General features: G+C 28.9%; 1 protein-coding gene across 11 annotated transcripts in view; it reads right to left on the bottom strand.

Moving 5' to 3' along the window:
- Positions 1–24,292, bottom strand: part of LOC147815993 (WD repeat-containing protein 81-like) — a 48,712-nt gene extending 24,420 nt beyond the window's left edge. For 7 of the 11 annotated variants that reach the window (XR_015431499.1, XR_015431496.1, XR_015431495.1 and 4 more), the window contains exons 1-4: positions 24,058–24,292; positions 21,650–21,859; positions 16,357–16,432; positions 5,834–5,936 (exon numbers count right to left, since the gene is read on the bottom strand). The gene's annotated coding sequence lies outside the window, so the exon portion shown is untranslated. Of the gene's footprint in view, positions 1–663; positions 2,251–5,833; positions 5,937–16,356; positions 16,433–21,649; positions 21,860–23,456; positions 23,655–24,057 lie in introns of those variants that run through there. The other 4 variants (XR_015431497.1, XR_015431498.1, XM_087157970.1 and 1 more) reach the window with 4 other exon arrangements.
- Between the last annotated feature and the right edge of the window lie 2,823 nt (positions 24,293–27,115).

Below are 27,115 nucleotides of genomic sequence, written 5' to 3'. Positions count from 1 at the left end.
AAACTTAAATGTTTTTAAATCTCAACAAATCTTTTCACTAGAGTTAAGGTCATTTCAAAAGTGGTCCATGAAAAACATATTTCATAATTAAGCTATAAATAACAAGGATAGTGAGTCTTTTTTTTTATCAGTGTGTCAATGAAACTATGGTTTTGGTTTGTTATTTTTAAGTGTACCACATATTGTATTTCGCTTTAAAACTCATTTTAAACACTTGCTGCGATATTAAACTATCGAATTATGTTTTATCACTGTATTTGCTGATTAGGGATTAACTTGTATCAGATATAAGTTGAATAAAAAAATTTTGAAAATATTTCAATTTAATAATAAGATTTTAAAACTGTACTGGAGAAGGCACTCACTGTTGTAAGCGAACAAAAATAGTTAGCTAATGTTAAAAGATTTTAATTTTGCATAATATTTGCATTTAATTGTTTTATAGCATGGAAAATTAAATGCATCAATGCAACTCAAAATATTATTTTAATCTGCCTTTATTTTTTATTTTTCATTTTCTAAAAAAAATCTTTTTCAATTTAAGATACCTTCTTAATGCACTTATTACATTTCAAAATGCATTTATATTACATTATAAACAAATAAATAATATGACATTAAAAACAAGTATTAAAATATTCAATTTTCCAAGGATTAAAATACCTGATTTTTTAGTTCAATTTTTCAAATCAGTGCTCTCAAATTCTTCTAATACTTCACCAAGATTGTGTAGTTAATCACCTATATAAAATTTTCTTAAAATTCTATCAGTTTCCTTTCCGAAATATCAAACCACTCAAAAAAGTGACATTTTATGATCTTTCATTACAGCAAAGTGAGATCTCAAAGCAAAACTGTTATGTTTTCTAAAATTTTCAAAATGAAGAAAATAGCATTGATAATATTTCATCTGAATTTTGTAATAAATCCAAACAGCTCTTAAAAATATTTTTCTGCCTTTGGAAGATAAATCGGCGTAACTGGTTGTCAATTCTATTCCAAATGTCTTTTAAGCAAAAAGAAATATTTAAAGTTCTTTGTTTCAATTTCTCTTATATACATCAAGAATATTTATATATAGAATATATATCAGGGGTGCTACTCGCAAAATATCAAATTGTCTCACCAGAAATTGCATTTCGTCTCAGTTAAAATCTCTTTTTGGCTCAGTTTTTCTCAGCTAAAATTATTTTTTTCACTCAGTTTATCTCAGCTAAAATGATTATTGATCAGTTTGATAACAATATAAAGATAATTTTCAGGATCCATAAAACCATTAATAGCATACTAGGAGTACTACAATTATACATACATTCACTATTGCTAGGATTTTAAAAAACCAGCATATGATTGATTATAAGAGTCCACAAAATTGTTTTATGGACTCTGTTGTTTTCATATATATTGCATTTATCATTTATGCCAATGAATAGTATCTGTTCCAGAATTTTACAAAGTAAATTTTAACTTTCTTATTTTTTAAAATATAATGGTGTTAACTTTCTAAAAAGAAATATCTATTTAGTTTCAGAAATTCAAAAGGGAAAATACCCATTTTATTTTGAGCTCAAATTTCATCTCAAAATATATAACTATTCAGTTACAATGGAAGGTCTACAGATTTCAATAATTAAAAGAGAAATTCAGTAATTAAATAATGAGAGTTTAAGAAAATGCAAATAACACAAAAAAACACTCTTTGATAGAATTCAGGAGGTGCAGTGAAATTTTGAAATATTTTAGGTAGGAATTTTTCAAGAAAATTTTAGGGAGCACTTAATAGCCAAAAATTAGCATATATACATTTTTATAACAAAACAGAAATATATAAAAACTATTATAAGCAATTTAAAAAGACACACATAAATATACTTTTCTTTCTAAAATGACTTGCATCCTTTATTAAGTATAAAAGTAAACTTTTTAGTTAATTGGCATTGACTAGTACATTGTACGTTATTGCATTCACAAGATCAGTTAGATGACCATGTTCTTTTAATTTATATAGCTAAATATACAATCATAAAATGTAATTATGAACTCACTTAGTAATTGTTTAAGTGCAACAACTGTAGAAAAATATATCATATCTTCACAGTAACTAATTCAAGAAAAAACTTATTTCTACTTCTTTCTAGAATCGTGATACTGGATTTTAAAATCGCGTGAATATGAATTGCGATATTGGGTTTTAAAATCGCATGAATATGAATCACAATATTGGATTTTAAAAACGCGAAAATACAAATAGAGATATTGAATTTTTAAATCATGTGAATGAGAATCACGATGCAAAATTTTTAGATCACGTGAATACGAATTGCAATGAGTAATTTTTAGATAGCGTACAAATACGAAAAACGAGATCTGATATTACAACTGCGTGATAACAAATCGCAATATTGGATTTAAAAATGCGTGAATACGAATCGCGACGTTGGATTTTAAACTCGCGAGAATACAGATTGCAATATTCAATTTTTAAATTGAGTGAATAGGAATTGCTAGTACGATTTTTAAATAGCTTAAAAAAATCGCAACACGTAAGTTTTAAATCAGTTAAATACGAAAATCTATGATTGATATTAAAATCGTCTGATTAAAAATAGCGATTTTAGCATATTCCAGCGCAGTTCCTAATATTTAAAATTCCAAAAATCAGCCAAACAAAAAAAATCAAATATCGGGGTTCGTTTCTAACGCTAGGAGTCTAAACGCTTAGACTCCTTTCCACTCTATAGCGGAAGTCGCGAAAATCCGACTATCGTTCCGGCGGCTTGGGTTTCTCTAATTGGACTCCCTAAAAAGTCTAGTTTTGGGAACATGGTCGGAAATTTTAAAAATTGGGAGAAAAAAGCGGATTTCCGCTTTTCGCGAAAGTCTTTCATCCCTGAATAATTATGTGCACTGTACAGTTCCCTAAGAAAAAAAAAGCAAGATAATAACCAATAGTATAAGGGAAGAATACCCTCTTTTTTTACAAGATCACGTGCATACGATACTGATTGCTACTCACTGCTGTACATAATCCAATTGCAGACACGAAACGCATATTCTATATGCATTCCAATAGCTGATTTGCCAAACGGAATTTCTGACATTTAAATTACGTATTTAGGAGGCGTGAACGGCAAAATGCTCTCCAATGACTCACGGCGATGCGGATTAATATTTGAAACAGAATTCAGGTTTGTCAAATTTTGAACGTTTTGTCTCAGAATGACGCAGGTTTGGCAGAAACTGAGCTGAATGTCGCAAAATGGCACAGTTATGCCGTTTTGTCTCAGTTTGTCGCAAAATGGCACAGTTATGCCGTTTTGTCTCAGTTTGTCGCAAATGGCGCAGGCAGGGCCGGATTATACCTTTCGTAGGCCCTAGGCACAGAGCCGGATTATACCTTTCGTAGGCCCTAGGCATAGCCGTTTTTGCCCCCCCCCATTCCTCCCCTCTTTCCCCGCTAAAATTTTCTTGCATATTTTTTTTTAAACATTTTTATTAATATGGGTTTTAATTTACGAATTTGTTTATCCAACTTTATCTGCAATACCGACATACTGCCGATATTGCAGTTGATATCGATAATACCATTTTTTGGTGAAAATTTACTCTTCCGATTTAGAGGAAAACTTTGTAGATGAATTTTTACTATTTTCAAATTTGTATGAGCATAAATCTGCACAAGAAATGTTGAAGGCTCAAATTAAAGATAAACTTCTGAATACTTTTCCTAACGTTCACATTGCATTAAGAATATATTTGTCGATTCTTGGATCAAATGCAGAAGGAGAAAGATCTTTCTCCAGATTAAAATTTATAAAAAATTATTTGCGTTCAACAATGAATCAAGATCGTTTGGCATCTCTCGCACTTATGTCTATTGAATACGACATTTTGCGTAGTTTGGAATTCGACATCATAATACAAGATTTCGTTGAATCCAAAAATCGCAAAAAAGTAATATATTAGATCATAAGATTCTGCAAAATAATTTATTACCGAAAAATATTATATTTTTATTTGTATCTTCATAATTTTGTGCAAAATACACTTGTTTTTAAACCTAAATTATTTTGGTCAATAAATTTTTTTCTCCCAAGTTTTTCGTAGGCCCCTGAATTTCGTAGGCCCTAGGCACGTGCCTAGTGTGCCTATAGGATAATCCGGCCGTGGGCGCAGGCGTAGCACCCCTAATATATCTAATTTGCACTTCAAGGATCTTACGATTTCAAACTATATATTTTCAATTTAAACTTTTCTTTGCAATTCTTAAGTTAAATCAGTTGATAGTGCTGCAAATGTTAAAAAAGCGTGAAATTACACAGTTAAATTGAACCCATAAATTAAGTAAATTCTTTTTTTTATATGAAAAATTAAATTTCATCTAAAAGTTCCTCAAATTTGAGAAGAATTTGTCTGCAACATAAAAAGTTTGTCCTATTGAGATTCTACTTCCTGTAACAACTTGCTCAGGGAATATTAACTCAGCTCAATTTTTTAAAGCCCATCCAGACATAAACTTTAAGAATTCTAGTTAGAACAGACAAAAGATCATAAAATAAATGCATATTAACTTTTGCACACAATGGTACCAATGCTCACACTCGTTTCTGAATCTACCTTTGCTGTTGCCAGTCTTAAAGGGGTTTTTTTTTAAAAAATGTTTTGCAGTAAATGTAAGCAAATAAAGCAATTTATAGTACACTTGTTGTGTGCCACCATTACATCTGTACGCCTAGTGGCACCAGTGTCGTAGCTTTGCCATCTTTGTTTTATAGTGACCAGATTATAGTGCTATCAGAATGACAAAAAGTAGTCATCATAAAAGATCATACATAAGTGATTTTGTGATGTAACTTTTCAATGACTATAACCTAACTTGTAAATTTATCCACAAAATTTTTTGCACAACCTAAATAGAGAATTATAATTTTATGGAAAAAAATATACATGGTAATGAGATATTATTAAATTGCTTATTATAAAAGTTTATTAAAAAAAGGGTAATTAAAAAAATAATACATAAATTTAGTTCAATATCATAGTTTTTCATTCCCATACATAAGGAAGAGTGGGGAAAGATTGGTTAGCTATGATTCAAAGGGTGTTGGAGCTGAATTGCTCAACATAGAAACTGTCAGATATTAATTGTTTTGTTTTGTACAAGACAACACTCCTGAAAAGTCACACATGTACAACTTATGTTATAAACGATTTTTTTCTAGCAAAAATCAAATCACTCGGGAATTTAGATGGAATGGGAAATTTAGAAATAGGAGAATTTCAATGAAAAAGTAGCAGATATTTCCATTTTATAATGTAATTTAGGGAAATTATGCAAGCAATTTACATGTGATGTAGTCAAGACTGTACTCAAGGGAGGGGGAGAGGAACAATTGTCTCGGGGCACAAAACATCTGGGGTCCTGACCGAAATTCCTTACGAAAAATATAGCATTTTTTAAAGAGAAAATTGCAGGGAATATTTTATATCAAAACATAAACTACAATTTTGCATAAAGAGTCTTCAAAAACTACACAAATTATGAAAATAAAGTTTTTGTTCTTGGAAGAAGCAATAAACTTTGCTCTGGTACCCATGACATTCAAAAAACAAAAGAACATTAAAGTTGACATAACTTATTTACACAGATGCATTGAATTAATCAACAACAATATGATAGGTGGATCTTTAAGACTACTAAAGTGCAATTCAGAGTTTGCCCACTTAAAAACAAAATTAATTTTGACACAATCAAGGTACCCACTTTCACCCCACTATCGAGTCTTACACCACCCTTCCTTCATAATATTTAAAATAATAAAGGAATTGATACCTTAGATAACTGGATTAGAATGAATAATTATGCTGTTTTCTTTTCTTCTTTCATTTAGTTAAAACATATTGTTCCAAATATCACACAAAGCTTCAGAATAAGTCTGTAAACAATTCATTATTACAATTTAATAACAATCCAGTAAAAGAATAAATTAGCATAAAGACAATGAAGAAAGCACAAAAAGAACACTTTGAAAAATTATTAATCTGGTGAACAAATTTTCCCATACAAAGGTGCAATATTAGTTGATTTGAGAATATTGATGTAGTATCAAAATAAAGCATATTAGCATAAAAAAGTATCATTGCAACAAATACTATAAGACAAAGTTTAAATTAGAACATAATATTTTGAAAAGATATTCATAAATATTTTCTAGAAAGTTAGTTACAACTTCCTGCAGAAATTATTGATGAACACACTTTAAAATTAACTTCTTTCATTTTTATTTTTTTGAATAAAAATTGGCCTGCACTGCAATTTTTAACTTTGAACAAATTGGCAAATTATTAACACAGTTATTAATGTAACAATTTAATGATTAAAAGTATTAATCAACCTTAAAGTAAAAAAAAAAAAACAATCCAACTTTGTGTGAAGTGTTACGAATTTTTTTTTTTTAATGGTTTAGTGTAATGAGGTTAATTAAATAAATTGGCACAATCTTTAAATTAAACTCATTCAACTTTTTTTGCACAACCCGCTGAAAATTACAATTAAATAAATCTATTGTTTAAAACAGACTGAATGATCAATTAAGCAATTTTAAAAACGTTTCATGAAACCTTTTCTGAAAACGCAGCCTTCTCAGGTTTGCCTTCACAGTCGAAAAATTTTCCTAAGTCTGTTTGATAAAGAAGAACAGAATAGGGTCTAGAGCAGTGTTCCCCAACGTGGGGCCCACGCCCCACTGGGGGGCAATTTGATTGTTAAGGGGGGCATTTGGAAAATGGACTCTACACGAGTTTAACCCTTTTACTATTTTTTATTCATCGCTAAATCTGGAAAAAATCATACGACATGAGAGAATTTTAAAAAACCGTCAATATCAGCTTCACTTAAGACGGTTCTTGAAAAAGATGATAAAGCTGTAAAAGTTATGCCAAGTACTAAGTACTCAGTAACAATACTGTTAGCAGAAGAATACGCGAAATGAGTGAAGATATTGAAAAACAACATGTTGAAAAGATGAAAAGAAGAAAATTCTCAGTGCAAATGGATGAATCAACTTTGATAGACAGTGTGGCAGTATTGATGACTTACGTAAGATATATTGATAAAGGGCATTCTGCTGAAGAAATGTTGTTTTGTAAAATATTAGAAAGCACCATTACCTCCAACGATATATATAATAAGCTAAAAAGTAAATAGATGTCAATAATATACCAATAAATACATAATATCTTGTGCTGCAGATGGTGCTCCCAAGAAAAATGGCTGCTTAAAATTGATGAAAGATGAGAATCCAGAAATGATTCTCGTGCATTGTGTTATTCATAGGGAAAACTTGGTAGCTAGAAACATCTTGCCTGTTCTAAATGAAGTACTACATTCAGTAATAAAGTGCATCAATGATATTAAAGCCAAATGAGAACTTCTCTTCAAGCTATTTTGTGAGGAACAAAATGCAGACCATGTGAGACTTTTACTTCACACTGAAGTAAGATGGCTCTCTAAAGGGAACTGCTCGAAAAAATTTATGGAACTGTTTGATATTCTTAGTGATTTTTTAAGCGACAAACCTAAAATGAAGTATCTGTTAACAGTCGATGATAGAGCATTTATGAGTTATTCAGCCGATATCTTTGAAAAACTAATTATATTAAATAAGCAACTTCAAGGAATAAATAAAACTCTTGTTGATGCAAAAGCGAAGATAGTTGGTCTCATTACCCTTATTGAGTTATGTCAGATATATATTAACAGCAAAAACTTTGAACAGTTTCATTGGCTCCAAAAATGTGAAGTAAATAATACCGCTTTACTTGTTATTGTCAAGCATCTGAAAATTCTATCGGCTGATTTAAAAGAAAGATTCTCTGATTTAAAACAAATTGATTTTCCAACATGGATGATGCTGCCAAAGTTAGTGGATTTGTGTGATATATCAAATATGCAGTATCAAGAAGAACTCGCAGGAATGCAAAATGATGAGTCAGTCAAAACTTTATTTAATATAAAGGGAGTGATGGCATGGCTTTGTAAGGAAACAGAAATCAAATACCCGAAATCAACCAAATGTGCAAGAAACCATTGCTACCGTTTCCATCTTCATATCTAGCTAAATTTGGATTTAGTGCTGTAAATGATTTACGGTTAAAAAAAGAAATCATCTGGATATAACACAACGGGGATGCTTGAGACTGAAGCTAACCAAATTGGAACCTAACATAAAATCTCTGTGCAGCAAGGATCTCACTAAATTAAAATATTATAGAAAAATCTTTATTAAAACTAGTATTTGAATTTTAGTTTTTCATTATATGTCTGAAAGACGTATGAGACAAATTAAAAGTGCAAAATTTGAGGCAAATATGTATAATAAAAGAAAATTACAATACCTTTTTTTCATTTCATAATATTAAAGGGGGGAAAACTGACACAAACACAGTTATATATTAAAAATGAAGTGAAATAATAGATCACATTAAGAAATAACAAACAAGTACTAAAAAGTTAAAAAAAAGTTTTATGAAAAATATTTCAAAACTTTTAAAAAAAATGTTCAAAGTTTTTAGAATTCATTATAAAAATATACTAATTTAAACACATAAAAAATTAGTTTGAATTGAAATATTAAAAATATAGGTAAATAGTTAAAGTAAAATAAACATTAATTTTAAAAATTATAAATATATTTATTGAAAAACGTGAAATAAATGTTTGTGTGCCAAACGTTGGCTCACCTAATATGGTGCCCCTGAAAGAGAGACCAACTAATCTGCCCGGTAAATGCCTGAATTGACAAAAATGTTAACACAGGTGGGCATTGGAGAAAGAAAAAAAAAATTTTGTGAGCCACTGGCTGTGAACTATTTGTAGAGATATATTGAACAAATATTGTGTTTCTTAGCATACTATATTAAAAAGAAAATATAAAAAGTATTTAGGATCTTTTTCTTTTCCGTTGACCATGAGAAAGATACGTTAAAATCAAATATATTTACAAAACATAAACACTGTACATAAATGTTAGAAATATTTTATTTTCAAGAGTTGATTTTAGTAATTTAATTGTTTTCAACTAGAATGTTAAGAAAAGAAAGGAGAAAAGTCCATAGAAACTAAACAAATTGTTGTTTTTCCTATAAAGATGATTTACTGCAAAAATTAACTTTTTTATTTCAAAATACAAAACTCAAGCCTGTATATGATGTTATCATGATGTAAATAGATAAATCTCATTTCTGAACAGCAATAGTTTTGGTGCAGTCTAAGGAGTTCTAATAAACATAGCTAGTTTTTTAAAATTTGTTTTCTTTTTCACAACATTTTTAATTCATCGACATACTTCTTAAACAATAACTGTTTTGAAAATATCAAAAATTTTAAATTATTATATCTGTAAGCCCTTTATACAAAACTTGGAAGATTGTATAAAGAAGTCTATTGTGTTACTCCTTAAAATTCCTTACTTTTATTTTTTATGATCATTAGTATTATCAGTAAGGGTACAATTTTCAAAAATGATTTTGAGCTTTTTCCTTTCTTTTTTTTTTTTTTGAGAAAAGTATAAGCTGAAGTTATTTAAACTCTCAGAAATACCTTGTTTACATAATCTGACGTTTTTACTTGTGAGAGTTGCTTAAAAAACGTGTTTGCAAAGAACTTACTGCTGGTAATATATGTCTTTTACATATGTTAGGTAAGTAAAATGATTGAAACTTATTTTGAATTTATATGGTGAATTTGCCAGTTTTTTTTTAGAAATTAAATGCCCAAAAATTGCTAAGCTATTGCAGTTAAACAAATAAAATTATTAGTGGTAGTTTAATTCTCTGTTGAGATCATTGAAGTGTCAGGGTCAAATCTGTCAATCCCATAAAAAGGTGAAACATACCTCAATAACACACATTTTTTTAAAGAAATTTTAAAAAAAATAAACAACCTATGTTTAATTTAAGTAGCATCATTACAGAAGCAAGTATTATTGGCATATAAATTAGTCATATTTCACAAAAATAATAAACTTTGATTATTCATATCCACAAACAAAACTAGGTTTTATTTTTAAAAAAAAATAAAAAATTTGGCTCTTACAACCAAAATGAAGTTAGCTGAATAAACTTTTGTTGCAGGAATTTGTGACTGCGAACAAGTTAATCAATTACATAGCTGCTAGTAATATACAAGGTGTGACAAAACTAATGGTTTCAATTGTTAAGGGTATATTACAAGAATTTACCAAAACAAAAAAAAAACTTTCACCATACAATGTGTGGGTTCAAAAATCAAAGGGCAAGCTGAAAGAGAGTCCTTCTGGAGAAAAATGGAAATATAGTAAAAAATAATTTATTCACGATTATCAAGAAATTTTGGTTTTATATTAGTTAGGAATATTTACAGGAAAAAACTTATTTTTTCCAGGACATAAAAAAAATTGAATAAAACCAAAACAAATTAAATTAAATGGCTGATACTAAAAATAGCCAAATAGAATTGTTTAGCAATCCATCCGTACATAAACATATTTGACTTTAAACAAATTACAATTTTTTATATAACAGAAAGTTAAATTTTTTTAACATTTCTTTTTTTAAATAACTATATTTGCATTATTAAAGTTTTATAAAGAATTATAAAACTTACATAGCATAGAATCAAAGAGTTTGTTTGAGTATTAATACTTCACAGTTTTTCATTATAAAAATTACTACAATGCAATTTGCGATTAAAATTTAAAAATGTAATTTGTAGTAGAAAATACAATAAGCATGGCATACCACTAAACATTTAAATTAGTTCCATGACTAATTTAAACATTTAGTGGGTGGAAATAAAATTAACCAAGCATATAGCTTCATCAAAAGTAAACATGTTCTTAATGTTCTTTAAAGATAATTCATATGCTTAATGCTCTTTAAAGGAATTCCTAAGATAAGGATCTCTTCAATGAGGTCCATTCTTCATAGTCTTTCAAAATTAGAAAATTTTAATCTCATTTCTCGAAGCTTATTTAAACAAACAAAACTTTAAATTTTCTGCCTAATTTTTATTCTGTTTGTTTTGAGTATTGAGTATTACGTTTCTGACCTTCTATTTCTGTTACATGAGTTCTTTAATCTTAAAATATATGATCAGTGAAGTAGTTTAACCTCAAGGGGCATTCTCACTGTTTAGGGTAAATTCGCGAATGGAGAGATGTGAAGCATAACCAGGGTAAATGATTATTTCTTGAGGGAAGGGCTAAAACAAAACACTCGCTTATAGAGAAGCACTAAGAAAGGGAGAGAAAATATGCATTAAAGGTTTTTCAGACATGCCATCACAGTTTGGACCTTTTGCAGAGGGTGTCTCATAGTTTCCATTATGCTAGTTGGGTTCACGTGCTTTTTGACAGCGTGGTATGGAAAAGGTGGTATGGAAAATAGTAGCGAAACTTCTCTGAGCAAAAGCTAAAGAACGTAGAAGATTAAAGAAAATGACATAAATTATTACTTTTTATTTTTAATAATAAAAATGTAATACTTAAAAAATATTCCTTTTTGTAATTAAATTGTAATTTATCTTTTCTTTGAAGAGGGAAATACCTTTGAAGAGTGTCACGCAGTGGACTGATCATTAAGACATGGCTCCCAGCAGATCACCGAAGTCAAGTATCACTTTTCTTTTAACTCTTAAGTTTACAAACACTAACAATTGGTCTAAGAGAAAGTCAAAAGGGGTGTTTTAACTAAAATTTAAATTTCTGGGGGAAAAACTTAAATTTTTTAAGCATTATTTGCTTATCTTTAACATTTTCTAATCATACTTCACGCTCCTTTAATTTTGAAAACATCTCTTTATATTTCTAAAAATATATTTTGATTTAAAAATTGGTTGTCATATTCAATACATCAAAAAAAAAATTTTCGTTAATTTTTTATATCTACCTTAAAGATTAGCTTCACTACAGAAAAAAAGTAACTAAAGCTGAATTCAATCTAAAAAAAATGATTTCAATGTAAAATTTTGCGATTTATGCATGTTCAGGTTCTATTATCTGATTGCTTTAACTCATTTCCGGTCAAGTTTGCGTACGAACACCATTTCAGTGAAAAAAAATTTATTAACACTGTGATGTATATTTTTTACAAATTTTATTCATTTCGAATTTTTGAAAATGAGTAATTATTCCCTTTAAGATTAAGCCTATGTCTTCATGATGCAAAAGAGTTGAAAGTTCAGTAAATAAAAAAACATATAACAAATTTCATGAAAAAATAGCTAGTGTTCAATTAAATAATTTGTCCATTGATTTGGCCAAAAAGGTGCATACACGCCCGCGGGCCAAATACAGCCCTTCGACTACTGAAGTGCGGCCCGCGAGAGCTTCTAAACACAATAAAAAAATTTAAAAAATGGCAATTTTTAATCGCACTTTTAAGTCATCACGTTTTGACACAATCAATTTTAACAGATTTAGTAAATGTACAAATGTATGTTTAACGCGTTTTCTTTAAGTCGATTTTATCGTAAATATAAATGATTTTTCTAAAAACAGTTATTTCCGCTTTTCTACATGATTTTGAAAATCCCGTATTTTTATTACGACGCGAGTTTCAGATCGCAAATTTAAATAATCGCTTTTTGTGCACTTTATTTGTCACGATTTCATCTTAAATCTAAGTGATTTTTTATCTTTTTTTGCAATCCTTTCTTTTCTTTCAACAATTTTTTTTGGCAGTTATTGCTATGCGTTCCAACGTATTATAAAAAATTCCAATTATTCTATTACGACATGCAAATTTTAAATCATGCATTTGACACGCTTTATTCGTGCTGAGTTCAGCATAAATATATTTTTTCACAATTATTTCTATACTTTTCCACATAATTTTGACGATCCCTTTATTTAACCATGATGTTATTACGACACGTGATTGTTAATCGCGCAATTAAATAATCACTTTTTGATACGGTATTTCGGTACAATTTTATCGTAAATCCTAGTTATTTTTCCCTCGTTTTTATTTCCTAACGTAGAAAAAATCGACTGAATGCCGTACACTTGGGGTCAAATAGCAAAATCTTTAAGCAGCATAGCAACACTGAAACTAAAATTTCAATGCTCAGAATAATATTTCCTGGAAAAACGGATTCATAAATTAACACTAAAAAATAAGGCCAATCAAGAACGTTTTTGAAAATGTTGAAAAACGAAACAGAGAACATAAAAATCAATCTTAATTTTTGATAATTTTTTTTAAAGCTGAACATCTCAGTTTTTCATTTACCAGAAAAAGTCAAGAAAAAAGAATTAAGTCAACAGAAATGCTATTAAAAATTACTGCGTTATAATGAAAACGTCTAAAAAAAGTTTGTTTTTTTTATTTAAAGAAAATAAAAAGATAGAAAAAACGTTCTTAATTTTTTAAATGAAAATCTTATGCCGAAAATCTCAATTTAAAATTTTCTCATTGCCTTAATTTTAGAGGAAAAAATATTGCTATAAAATAAATTTTACTAGTAACTTTATTTTTAAAAAAAATGCTGAGTCATAATGAAAATGCCTAAAAAAAGAAAAACAGAAAAAACAAATTTTTCTTAGTTCCTGAAACAAAACTTTAATACTGAAAATCACACTTTTCTATGTTACTGGTTATTTATATTACAGTACAGGAAAAGAGTGATAATAAATTAATAGTATGAGACCTTCTGATAAAATGCTGTGTTATAATAAAAACAGCAAAAAATGGAAGAAAAAAAAAATCCTTCTCAATTCTCAAAGTATCGAAAAAATGACAAACTTGACTTGTCTGATTATAATTTATTTTTTTTTTAAAAAAAGTAATATCTATAAAAATTCAAAGATAGAAAAAAACTTAGAAAAATACATTTCTAAAAAAATTCTGCCGAATATTTGACTGATCATTCAACCAACTGAATTTTTCACAGAAGGGCCAAATACTCGTTACATTCCTCCCTAATTTAAATGCAATGTTATTGCAACTTGAGAAATTCATAAAATGGCAGAAAACGTGAGTTTTTAAACTGCTCACTGTTTGTAGTTTAGATTTCAATTTTTTGCTGCTTAAGTGATCTTTCTCGATAAAAAAAAAAAGGAAAATGCTTACAATATAAAAAAATCTAATAATTAATAAAACAAAATAATAAAGTACATTACAAAATAAGCATTGAATTTTATTTTGAACTATCACAGTTTTGTTTTTATTTTAGGCTTTTGTTTAAAACCTATAAATTTTCTTTAATTAAAATATTTAATTTGAATTTATATTACTTAATTATGACTAAACTTTTTCCTACTTTCATTCTGTGGGCATTGCAGTTTTTTTTTTATTTATTAGATTTAATTCTAAAATAAATTTTCGTATTGCATGATATGATAAAAAAAAACATTTCTTTTTTTCAATGTTTATTTATTTTGATAAATCTATTGTTCATATGATAAAAATAGTAGGGTTTTTTTGTAAAAAAAAAGTATAAGTTTTTTTATTTTTGAATGAGTCATTATACTACGTTATTGATATTACTAAGTTTATTGATAAAAAAATGGAATGCTAATGTTTAAATAAATATTACTACATTTGTCATTAACATGTCTAAATACATGTGCGGCCCTTCATTAGCCAACCTGCTGTGCAAGTTGCCCTTCACTCAAAAAGGTTGTACACCCCTAAATTAAATGAACAACGATTTATCTGAAACATAAATATTAATTCCAAAGAACGATGGAATATGGTGCAGTTTGAACTCTAAACCAATTTAAACAGTACATTTGAAGATGCATTAGACTGCCTTTATAATGCAAACCTTGGAACACGAGGCTTTACATCATACAGAATTTTGTTGCTAACTAGATCATTTCATGTATCAACATTAAGCTAAACAATTAACTATTGCTACATATATCTGGAAAATATAACATTTGAACGTTTTTAAAGAATTTTTAGTTTAATTCAAATTATTTAAAACATGTGCACTTAAGTATTTCATATTTGCATGGAAAAAAAACTAAAATTATATAATCAAGAACATTAGAATTAACATCAAAAATGTATCAATGTTGATTTGCTTTAGAGATCGTGATCACACTTAGCAAATAATTTTTCTTGCAGACAGTGAATAGTATGGCTCATGACCACTATCAGAAATTTCTTCAATATGATTTTCATTGTTTATACCTGCAAAATCAATATGATCTATGGAGAATTGTGCTTCATAGAATTGCATTATAATGTAGAGATTATTAACATAATATTTTTATTACAAAAAAAGGAAAACTAAACAAATTGATCTGATTTTTAATCTTTTCTATATTATACCTTTATTTAAAAGAACAAACTTAGATTATAGCATCATTGGTTCATGCACTAGGCAACGTGCCTTATTGCATTTTGTCAACAAAAAAAATGTGTATGTTCATAGTTTATTTTACAAGTTTTTAATTCATTAAAGCATTGTGGTTAAATATTTTTCAAACAGCAAGCATTTCACAAACAAGGATTCAAACAGGCATTCATCAAATTTTAAAAATCTAATTTCACCCAAACAAGATTTCTTTTGTAAAACTTTATAGAAATCACATTTACAAGAAGTGGTTATGGCAAAAGTTTTGCAATGAAATAGAGTTTCTCCTATGTTGAGTAAAGGGATTTTTCTTGTAAGGCAATAATCTAATTTAAATTGGCTGGGTTAAAAATTCTTAAAAAACCTCAGAGGTAAAAAAGTTGGAATTCATGAAATATTAGTATGGTTATTCTGTAATTTGTATAATTGTGAGCAATAATCATCTAAATATTTGTAGAGTAATTATATACAATATTGTATGCTAATTGCTGATAAAATGCAAATTTTACCGAAATACCAAAGTTATTAAAATTTTCAATTTAGCAATAAACGATTTAGCAATAATTTCACATTATCTTTGGATAGTTTACTTATTCAAAAAAAAACGGAACTTTTAATAACTTATTTGTTAAAGAAACATGTATTTTGATAATATTTTTTTAATGGATATACTTCGTATAATACATATACTTCGTATAAGGCTAATATACATATTGATGAATAATGCTAAAAATCTTCAATTTAGATGAAGGAATAAGAAAAGTAGCTCAAACATGCACCTTCTTTTTTTAAAAAAAAAAAAATAACGATAGTAAAACTTCTAACAACTAAATTAAATGAAATTTATCAGCAGCTGTTTTATTCCAGGGAATGCAGGTTTATAAATTATATCTCATAAAAATATCTGCAAAATGATATCCTGTCTAAACTTTAATTTTTAAGTGGTAAAAAAAAGGAATGTTTCTAAGTGGAATGGTTTTTAAAATAAATGCAACATAAGATAAATTTACCTTTGTAGTCTCAAATTTATCCTTGTCAGTTAAAGCCCGATATTCTGGATGCTTAGGTATCTGCTCCACAAACAACCTTTGTGTTAAAATAAATATATTTTATTAAAATATAAATATATACATAGTTTTTATATTTTATAGACAAATAAAATGAAAAATGAATAGGCTATTCAAACATAAAAGACAATAAAAATTCATGAAAAATGTATTCATGAAAATTAATGAATAGCGAAACTGGTTGTCATCATTAAATTACAAAAGTCTTATTTAAAAAAGTAGGTTTTAAAAAGTTTTTCTTCTTTTATTACCTGGAAAGTTACAATGAAAGTCAAACAATATTCTTCACTGAATTAAGTCACAAAATGCTACAAAATGATACTAATCACACACATGAAATTCTCCTGATGCATTCAAGTGCTTGTCTTTAAAGTACTGAAAAGCCCTCTTGTTTCTTAATTGTTTCACATTTTTTTTTATTTGCAAATAAGATGATAAGGGGCAATAACAAAAGATTAAATTTGAATCTCTGGATATATATGTGTGTGTATATATATATATAGAGTGAAACCTCCAGTTATGGACACTCCTGCAAAACAGACGCCTCTCAATACAGACATATTTGTAATTCCCCGGGAATCTTCTATGAATAAACCATTATGTACATTCTCCGCAAAGCGGACACTCCCATATCCGTATGTGGACAGTCATTTTGGCCTTGAAACGTTATTTTCTATCTCTTCAAACCGAACACTACATTTTCTAAATCAGAAAAAAAAACTATTTCTGCTTTAAATTGCAAGGGAAAAAATGCGACTTCTCATTATTTTTAAAGCATGTAAAGTTTTTGCCTTATCCATAACTAAAAGTATTGTTAAGCTATTTCACTACTAAACAATCAATCTTTCTCCTCTGTCACCTTGCCTTATCCTTGTAAAGAAAGGAGAGAAAATGATACTGCTTTCCTGAAATTATTCGGACAGCGGCATCTTTCGATCTTTTCATCTGGACCACATAGATTATAAGACCCCTCAAGTTGAAATGACATCTGAAATGCTCTCAATGCTTCTTCCCCATTGAAAATTTCTTTAATTTTTCTTATCAATTTGAAGACTGTATTTAACACAGCTGGGATAAAAAAGAGAACAAAAGTGTTCATATAAATGAAACATTTATTCAGACACTTGATAGCTGATAAATTGTGAATAATTAACTCCATAGGTCCTCATGACTTACAGGTATGCATTGCTTTTTTATTCTTTGAATCCTGGGAGGTTTACTTTCAAGAAGGTATTAACCACGTTCCTGATCAAATGATAGGTAGGTGTAAGGGAATGTGAACCTAATAATTAAAACCAACTAAAAACTGAAAGCAGCTACTCGGTATCATATGTCTAACTTGAGTATCTATGCTAGTAAAAAAACTATATTTATTTATCTGTTGCTAAACTGCTGTTTGTAGAAAATGCAACACCATGAAAGAATCATCAGAATCAAATGAAATTTAATGCAGAAACGACTTGTACTGATACAAATAAATGATGAAATTTTCAAAACAAAAGAAACAAATTAAGCGTCCGAAATCAGTATTTGGTGCAGCCACCACGCGCTGCAATAAGTGCTGCTATACGACGTGGCATGGAGTCAAACAGATGTTGAATATCTGCTTGAGGAAGAGAATTCCATATCGCTTGTATGCGCAACCAAAGTTCGTCTTTGGAAACTGCAGGACGCGGATCACGAGTGAGACGCCGACCAACCATATCCCACACGTGCTCAATAGGCGACATATCCGGCGAATAAGCAGGCCAAGGAAGAAGTTGCATGCGTTGTGCTGAACAGAAGTCTCTAACAGTCCGCGCAACATGTGGGCGTGCATTATCCTGCTGAAAGATAGCTCCAGGGATGCCTTGAAGGAAAGGAACGACTTCGGGCTGTAGCACTTCACGGACGTATCTGTTGCTATTGAAATTACCCTCAATTCGTATCAAATTGGATCGTCCATGAAACGAAATCGCACCCCAGACCATAACTCCGGGTGTTCGACCACTATGTCGTTCAATAATACACTCAGGAAGGCAGCGTTGACCGGCATAACGTCTAACACGAACACGGCCATCATGGGTCCACAAATTGAAGCGTGATTCATCTGAAAAGACAACTTGGTGCCAATCAGCTCGCCAGTCTCTGTGCTCAAGAGCCCACTGCCGACGCAGCCGTCGATGTTCCGCCGTGAGGGGAATCCTGTATAATGGCACCCTTGCACGCAATCCACGGCGCAGCAGACAACGACGAATTGACGAAGCCGACAATTGTACACCTGTAGCAGTAGACCAATGTGCTGCCAGCTGCCTGGAGGAAGCTGTGCGATCATTCACCGCCATGCGGAGCAGGTGTCGATCATCGCGCTCTGACGTCACCTTCTGTCGTCCAGTGCCTGTTTTTCGAGTTGTTCGGTGCTCGTCGGTCCACTGCTTCCAAACTCGCATCACTGTGGAACTGTTCCGCTGCATACGAGCTGCTATTGCGCGATAGGAAAATCCTCCTTCTCGAAGGCCGATTATCCTCCCTCGTTCAAACTCCGTAAGTTGCTTGAATTTCTTATTCTTCCGTCGTGGAGGCATACTCAGGTCTCACTAAACGTTTGCCACTAACAAATAATCATAGACTATTTTCAACGTCCCGCTACAGCACTTTATTTATACGCTTTCAGCATCAATTCAGAGGGCGCTGCGCGCGCCACGCACGCGCGATGGCTCTGAAACTTTATTAATTTGCATAATATCCTATAATTGACATTTGCTGCGAATTTCATTTGATTCTGATGATTCCTTCATGGTGTTGCATTTTCTACAAACAGCAGTTTACATCTAAAATTATGTATTTATATCAAACTTTTTTAAATATTTTTATCTTTCTTAAAGTTTAAATAAATATCCTTGTAGATAGTTATTGTGGATTATTTATTTCTACATCTTTGAAAATATTCTAAAAACAATTTACGTTGTTGCGTTAAACTTCGTTATTAGGGTACTCTTCCCGTAAACGGACAACTCTCGTAAACGGACAATTTTTTCGGTCCCAAGAATGGCCACTTAACGGAAGTTTTACTGCACATATATATATATATTATATATATATATATATATATATATATATATATATATATATATATATATATATATATATATATATATATATATCATAATAAATAAAAACAGAAAAACACGAAGAAAATTAAGAAAAACAATAAGTTTTTATATATATATATCTAATCAATAAAAAAGATTTTACGGGAGTGGGGAAAATCAATAAACCAGGAAGACAATAATGATAATGGGCAATAACAAAAGATTATAATCTCCTACATCAAAAAAGTTGGGGAAAATTATCACTAAAAACTTAGTCCATCTGAAATATTTCACAAAACAAAGACTTTAAAGTTTCTTTTGTTTAAATTTGCATTAAAATGCAATTCCAAAAAAAGCATAGCTGCTTTAAAATGTAAAAGATTTTACAATGACTCGATGTAAAAGACTTTACAGGGGAGGGGGAAATAGATAAACCGGGAAGACTTTTGGCAACCATAAAAAAGCATAAATTCTTAAATACATATGTTTGAATAATTGATAAGTCATGGCAGGTATTTTGAAAACTAAATATAATGTACTAAAGCGTAACTGTTGCTGTCACTAAGAAAAAATTTTCCTTGTTGACTGTGCAGGATATTACAATATATAGAAATATATTTAGTACCACCTTTTGTACAATTTTTTTTTTTTTTTTTGGACCACAGTATTTAAACTTGTCTAGAAAATAAAAAGTTCAACCACAAAATAACTGAAGCATTATTTTCTTCAATGTGAATAAAAAACAATAAAAAGAACCTCTATTTTTACGAATTGAGCTATGCATATATACAAATATTAAATAAAATTTGCCAACAACAAAAATATCAGGAATGAGGCAATTTGCTGATTGAATCAAAATTCTTGTGAAACAAGATTGGGCAAAAACTATCAAAAATAAATATTAGAGAGTATTAAAAAATCTCTTCCCTTTATTTTTCATTTATATTAAAGAGAGAAAAAAACATGTGAGTTATTTTGTGATTAAATTTCTTGCCTCTACTAGGTAATTGTTGAATGTATAACACACGTGACACAAAATATATTATTACTAGCATTTATTAAACTCAGAAAATTTCAACTTTTTGACAACTTTAGTGCCTTTAAATGAGAATCTTGTTGATAGAATTATTTCTTCCTGTTACTCTCGGTTTTTGCAAACATTTGATCGGAACATATCTTTGGTGAGTAAACATATGGATAATAGACACAAAGTAAAAAATCTCTAAGATGGTTTGAATATTAGAAATACTTTCTCTAAATACTGAAATTACCATTCGCAATGCCTTACCAAACAAAATAGCACTGTGATTTCAAGTGGTTGTGTGATTTATGAGAGGATATATGAAGAATCTCATATTCTTATACACATAGATTTTTTGAATAAATTGAGCAAAAGGGATATTTTATAACAGGGTGGTAGCCATATTTTTCAACAAAAAGTTAGCACCTTTTAAGTACTTTTTAAGCACTCAAAAAATATTTTGAATCACTTTACAAAAAAAATCATAATTAGGATCGGTGCAGTAAAAAAAATTACTTTTTTCTCTCGTTTAAAGTTCTTAATTTGTAAACATGAAATCAATAAAATTCAAAAACATTTTCAAAAACTTTACATAATCATGACAAAATAACTAGTTTCTGATAAATATTGCAGAGAAAATCGTGATAAATCATGCATTTTTTGTAATTTAGAACGGCAATCGATACAGGAAAGAGAAACCTCTTTTTAAAAGATAGAAAATTAAGCACTTTTCACAAACCCCGAATAAAAAAAAGCACCTTTTGTAGCTTTTAAATAATGTAAATCAAAAATAAGCACCTTTAAGCACTTTTAAAAAACCCTACACACCCTGCATAATTTTAAATGAATGAAATTCCCACAGTTAGATGTCTATCTTTCTTCAAACAGCTTTAAATAAATAATTATCAAGAAATTCGTTGAAAATTTTTAAATTCAAGTTAGCGATGAAAAACCTTAAAGTTAAAGGTTTTTTAAACATTAAACTTACAATTTATTAAAAATATTCCACATTAAACATAGGATTTACATACAATAAATAAGTTTAACTATAAATATGCATATATAATTCCAAGAATCTACAGTCAAAAGAAATAAAGTTTTGAACTTTTAATAATAAAGAAATGTAACGAATAGTTATACTTACGTTGTATATTTAGTTTAGAGAATAAAAGAATTTTCTAGTTCTCCTTCATCGTGATACATCTTTGCCATTTTCAGCATTTCAGAACCAGATCTAAAATAACGACCAATTGGAATATGAGGATTAACGGTAACACTGCTGGCAACCATGGCCAAAGCTTGAATATGGCTCTTTGGATCCTTCATGTTTTTTGTTTCAAAGGTTTATTAAATGCTGAAAGAAAATGAAATAAATATGTGACATAATGACAATTTTTTAAGAAAGATTCTATTTTTTACACAAAGAAAGCCCCTAAAAAAATTTCTTCAAGAGTTGTTTGTGACTTAATAAGGCCAAGAAGGTTACAATTTACCAATTTTGTAGCCAACAACATAATAGTTGCAATATGGTCAGTAATACCTACAAGCTGCCTTTACTTTTGCTGCTAGAGATTGAACCTCAGTTTTTTCACAATGGTAGCTCAGTGCTTTAACCACTGAGCCATACCAACTTATAATTATAGAAAAGCTATCCATACTTTTCTCCAAAGATATAGTTATCTTTGAAGCAAATGTGATTTCTTAAAAATTTTATATTTAAAATTAGATATACTATAAAGGTTTTTCATTGTTGGTTTTGCAAATGGGCAAAACTGAGAAAATGTTTCCCTATCTAATAACATAAAGAAAACAATTTTATTATGCAGAGAAGACTGCAGAATAAAATATAACATTTTAAAAGTGGAGCTGTCAGTCGGTCAAAATAAATAAATTATTAGAAAATAGTGAAATATTAATTACTTATTTATTATTATAAAAATACAGATGTTTAATAAAAAGAAGTATACGTCAAGTATACAATCTATTGTAACTTTGCTCTACTATTCTCTTTATTTGCTCTTCTTGAAGAAGCAGAAACCCCATCAGTTTCCTCTTGGCTGGATTACTTATTATATAATTCAATGAAAATAATAAAAGTCAATGGTAGCCTATAGCAATACATTCATTTTACAAAAGGCCCAATTTAATATATATCTGTGTGCGTGTGTGCTAGTAATTAATAGATTAATAGTTTAAGCTGGTTAAAATGAGTTAAATCCAAAGGCAAATTTAATATGAGTAAAAAACATCTTAAATTATATTAATTTTTTTTAAAAAAAACTAAATTATTTCTAACAATATTTGAAAAATAGCATTTCCAAATATATAAAAGTATTTCCAAAATAGCATTTCCGAAAATGGCATTAATATTTTTTGGAAAAATAACAAAAGTTAAGAAAATTTTTTTAACATAACATAGTTTGCATTTACAACAAAAATGTATTATCCCTATGAGCTAAGTATTTTTAATATGGTCCAAGTAATATTCCAGAAATTTTAGGACAAAATACATTTTAACCTTTGAATATTCTAAAAGAATGTACATTTTACAATCTATTAATATTTTAATTAACATTCCCATAAATACTAATAATGATAATAAAATATAAATCAAGTTTAGAAAATCTGTAAGCTACATATAAATTCCTTTATTTTTTCCAATCTGCTTTTTAATAATCAGTCCCAAAAATATTTTTAAAAATTTATGTGATGGTATCCAAACATAAGCATGATACTGATTACTGTAATATTGTGCGCAGCACATTATTGAATTGTCATTTGATTTTTAAACCCATGTTATAAGCACAAATATTAACATTTCATAAACAATAGCTCTTTTCTTTTTTTTTTTTTTTAAATTCAAGCATGTATTATTTCAAAGTTTCTCATGAAGCATGAAAATATAATAAAATTAACAAGTACAAAACAATTCAAAGATGTCATATTCATACTTTTTAGATGATTATTTTCTTTATAAAAACGAAAATGGTTTTCATCAACTAATTTTCATACCAACCACAATATTTTTTAAAAATCGCATGGTTACACATATAACCTAAAAAAATTATTAAGTATGAGTTTAAACTTGTTTTAATGGAATTGATTCTGTAAAGAACCTATGCAACCAAATAGCAGAAAATAGTTTTTAATTCTAAACAAAGCTATCCAAATGATAAAACTAAAATTTTAGTATATTCGAGTAAATCATTGTGTTGGAATGCTAAAAGAGACAATTAAAATCAAACGCTAAAATATTTATAAGAAATTAAACTAAATAATTAACAATCATCATTTTTGAGTGCAACACGAAAACCTTAATTATAAAAATTTTATACAAATTTAAAAGAAGAAAATTAAACAAACTCTCTTGAAATACCAATTAATTAACAAAACTCTCATAATATACTAAAAATAATATATAGGCTAGAGTAGCAATTCAAAATACGTTTCATCGAAAATTTAGGATTAAATCTATCTTAGGAACTTATCTATTAAGTATTTTAACATTAGTCAAAATTTACTTTAAGAAAAATCATGATTAATTCTCTTTACTTGAAACAAGCGCACTTGTAAATTTTAAGTTTAAATCATCTGAAACTTTTTCAAAACTTGCATAGTTTGCAAGTTTAATCATATACAGTCAGGAAATTACAATTTTAAAGAACAGTTTACGTTTGCATTTCATTCTTATTACAAGCATACATTTCGCCTCAAATAATGGACAAACAAGGAAATAGAAAATAGGTGGTAGCCATTTATTGGCATTGGGACGTATGTCAGACTTTATGTTTATGTATATCATAAGCTTATAGCTTACTTTGTTAATAAATATTTATGTTTATATGTGCAATAAGCTTATAGCTTACTTTGTTCAAGCAGAAGGTGTGGTGTTGCCAACAGCTTTTTATTTCTTTTTCTCGTGGTTTCTACTTACCAGTCCTTTCGAAAGCTTTGCAATTATTATTTATTTTGAATGGCGTAAATAAGATATTTATATTTAATTTGATTCGTTTTTAATCATTTAAAAAAAAGAGCCTGCAGATTTTTTTAAATGCATTTCTTTAATACTAAATCAATATTACAATGATTTATTTCCGTAAATATAATAAATAATAGAAATATATTTATTTTCCAATTGCATTATCTTTTATAAAATTAATTACATTATTTTGATATAAGTCATTTTAATTATTTTCTTTCAGTTTAGTTATTTTCAATGAAATTAATATAAACTATTAATATAAACAACTAAATATGAAATATAGAAATAAGAATCCTCATCACTGTTTTTTTTTTAATAAAAAAATTATAAATCGACTATTTATTAAACAGTTTATTGTGCTTAATTTATCCTATATTTCTGTCCAATAATCTTACTCAAATAATTATTAAGTTGACTTTATTTATTGTTTAGAAGTATGAAATATTCTTAAATCGTACAGAATTAATTTCACATTTTACCTAAGTTTTCTAATAAAGCTAAACTTTTGCAATTTTTAAGACAATTGAAGACCAAGGGGAGAAAAGAGTTTTTGTCCACGAAAGCTGATTCTGAGAAAAATCGGATTTAAAAGTCGGATAATGTTAAGCAACTAATATCCAGTGTAATCGTAAAAATAAAAATATACGTGAATACCACAAGCAGTTATTGACATTTAACAAAAATTTTATAGTCAGCAGCGTCATCTATTGACGAACCTCGAAACTAATTTAAAGCCATTTCAAGCTAGCTTTGAAGCAGAAAGCAACAAACTCTACATCTCTCCCTACTTCCCTTTTTCTTTAATTCAGTTTTTAATTGTCGGGTTTCTTTTGAATAACTCTCAAAATTGTTTCTGCAATTTTATGACTAAAATATTAACATTTTGATAGAAAAGAAAATAATTGCAGACGCAATAATTTAAATTATTCCCCGCCTGGAGTGTAGCTATTTAAATATAGAAACACTTTTTGTGTTTTCATATTTTTAAACAAAAATAATAAAAGCAAATTTAATAATAAATATTGAAAACGTTATTGCTCTGTTTAATTCTGTATAGTGTATAATATTAGTTTGAAACTTCGATTCTGTTATTATATAATCGAAACAAAAAAATTTAAGTATCTATAATATATGAATTTTTAAACCGATTATTAAAAATAACTAACTTACTGATTGAGACCAACTTCTTTAACACCTTTCTTTTTCTACATGCAGAGTTATATAATATTAATATAATATATATAATATAATGTATATAATATTAAGTTATAATTTTCAAATTCTAACCCTAAGTAGGGTTCCATGGTCCAAACAATACCCTAGGAGGAAATTTTTATAGGTGAATTAGGGGGAGCAGGGGGGGCTTCCAAACAGCAATTTCATAGCTGACCGTGAGAGGGCTTTTGAAGTGAAATTGTGGCCTGCTTCCCGTGTTCAAGTGGTCTGGTGGTCAAGACACCGGAATAGTAACTCACGGCAGGGGCGAGAGGTCGCAGGTTCGAATCGGCAACTTTTCAAAAATTTTCCTTTTTTTCTTTTGCTTATTTTGCATTATATTATTTATTTTTTTGTGTTTTTCAGTTCCTTAGGAGGTCCTATATGTAAGAAATAATTTTTTTTAATTATGAAAACTTCAAATAATGGTTGAAAACTGTAAAAATCCTGTAAAAATTGGTTTTTTCCATTGCTTTAAATTATTTTTATAATATACTTGAAAGTTTATCCTGCGTAAGGTGTTCTATGATTAAAATCCTGCATCTTTCTTTGTTAAAAAGCACATAATGGAATAATAATAAAAAAATAAAAAATGAAATAAAAAGATGGGGTGCGGTTCGAATTCCGAAGTCGCTTAACTCCTTTTAATATTAAGTTATAATTTTGAAACTCCTACCCTAAGTAGGGGTCCTTGGTCCAAACAATACTCTAGGAGGAAATTTTTATAGGTAAATTAGGGGGAGCAGGGGGGTTCCCAAAGGGCAATTTCATAGCTGACCTTGAGAGGGCTTTTGAAGTGAAATTGTGGCCGGCTTCCCGTGTTCAAGTGGTCTGGTGGTCAAGACACCGGAATAGTAACTCACGGCTGGGGAGAGAGGTCGCAAGTTCGAATCCCTGTTGCGGCAACTTTTCAAAAATGTTCTTCTTTTGCTTATTTTGCATTATATTATTTTTTTATTGTGTTTTTCAGTTCTTTAGGGAGTCCTATATGCAAGAAATAATTTTTTAATATTGGGAAAACTTCAAATAATGGGTGAAAACTGGAAAAATCCTGTAAAAATTGGTTTTTTCCATTGTTTTAAATTATTTTAATAATATACTTGAAAGTTTATCCTGCGTAAGGTGTTCTATGATTAAAATCCTGCATCTTTCTTTGTTAAACAACACATAATGGAATAATGTGAGAAAAAAAATGAAATAAAAAGATGGGGTGCAGTTCGAATTCCGAAGCCGTTTAACTCCTTTTAATATTAAGTCATAATTTTCAAGCTCTGACCCTTAGTAGGGGTCCATGGTCCAAAAAATACTCTAGAAGGAAATTTTTATAGGTGAATTAGGGGGAGCAGGGGGGGTTCTCAAAGGGCAATTTCATAGCTGACCGTGAGAGGGCTTTTGAAGTGAAATTGTGGCCTG

Source organism: Parasteatoda tepidariorum, chromosome 2 (assembly GCF_982258835.1).
Source record: "Parasteatoda tepidariorum strain Cologne lab strain chromosome 2, Ptep-v5.0, whole genome shotgun sequence".
Lineage (NCBI taxonomy): Eukaryota > Metazoa > Arthropoda > Arachnida > Araneae > Theridiidae > Parasteatoda > Parasteatoda tepidariorum.
Note: the sequence above shows the minus strand (reverse complement) of the source record. Positions and strands in the feature narration are given on the sequence as shown.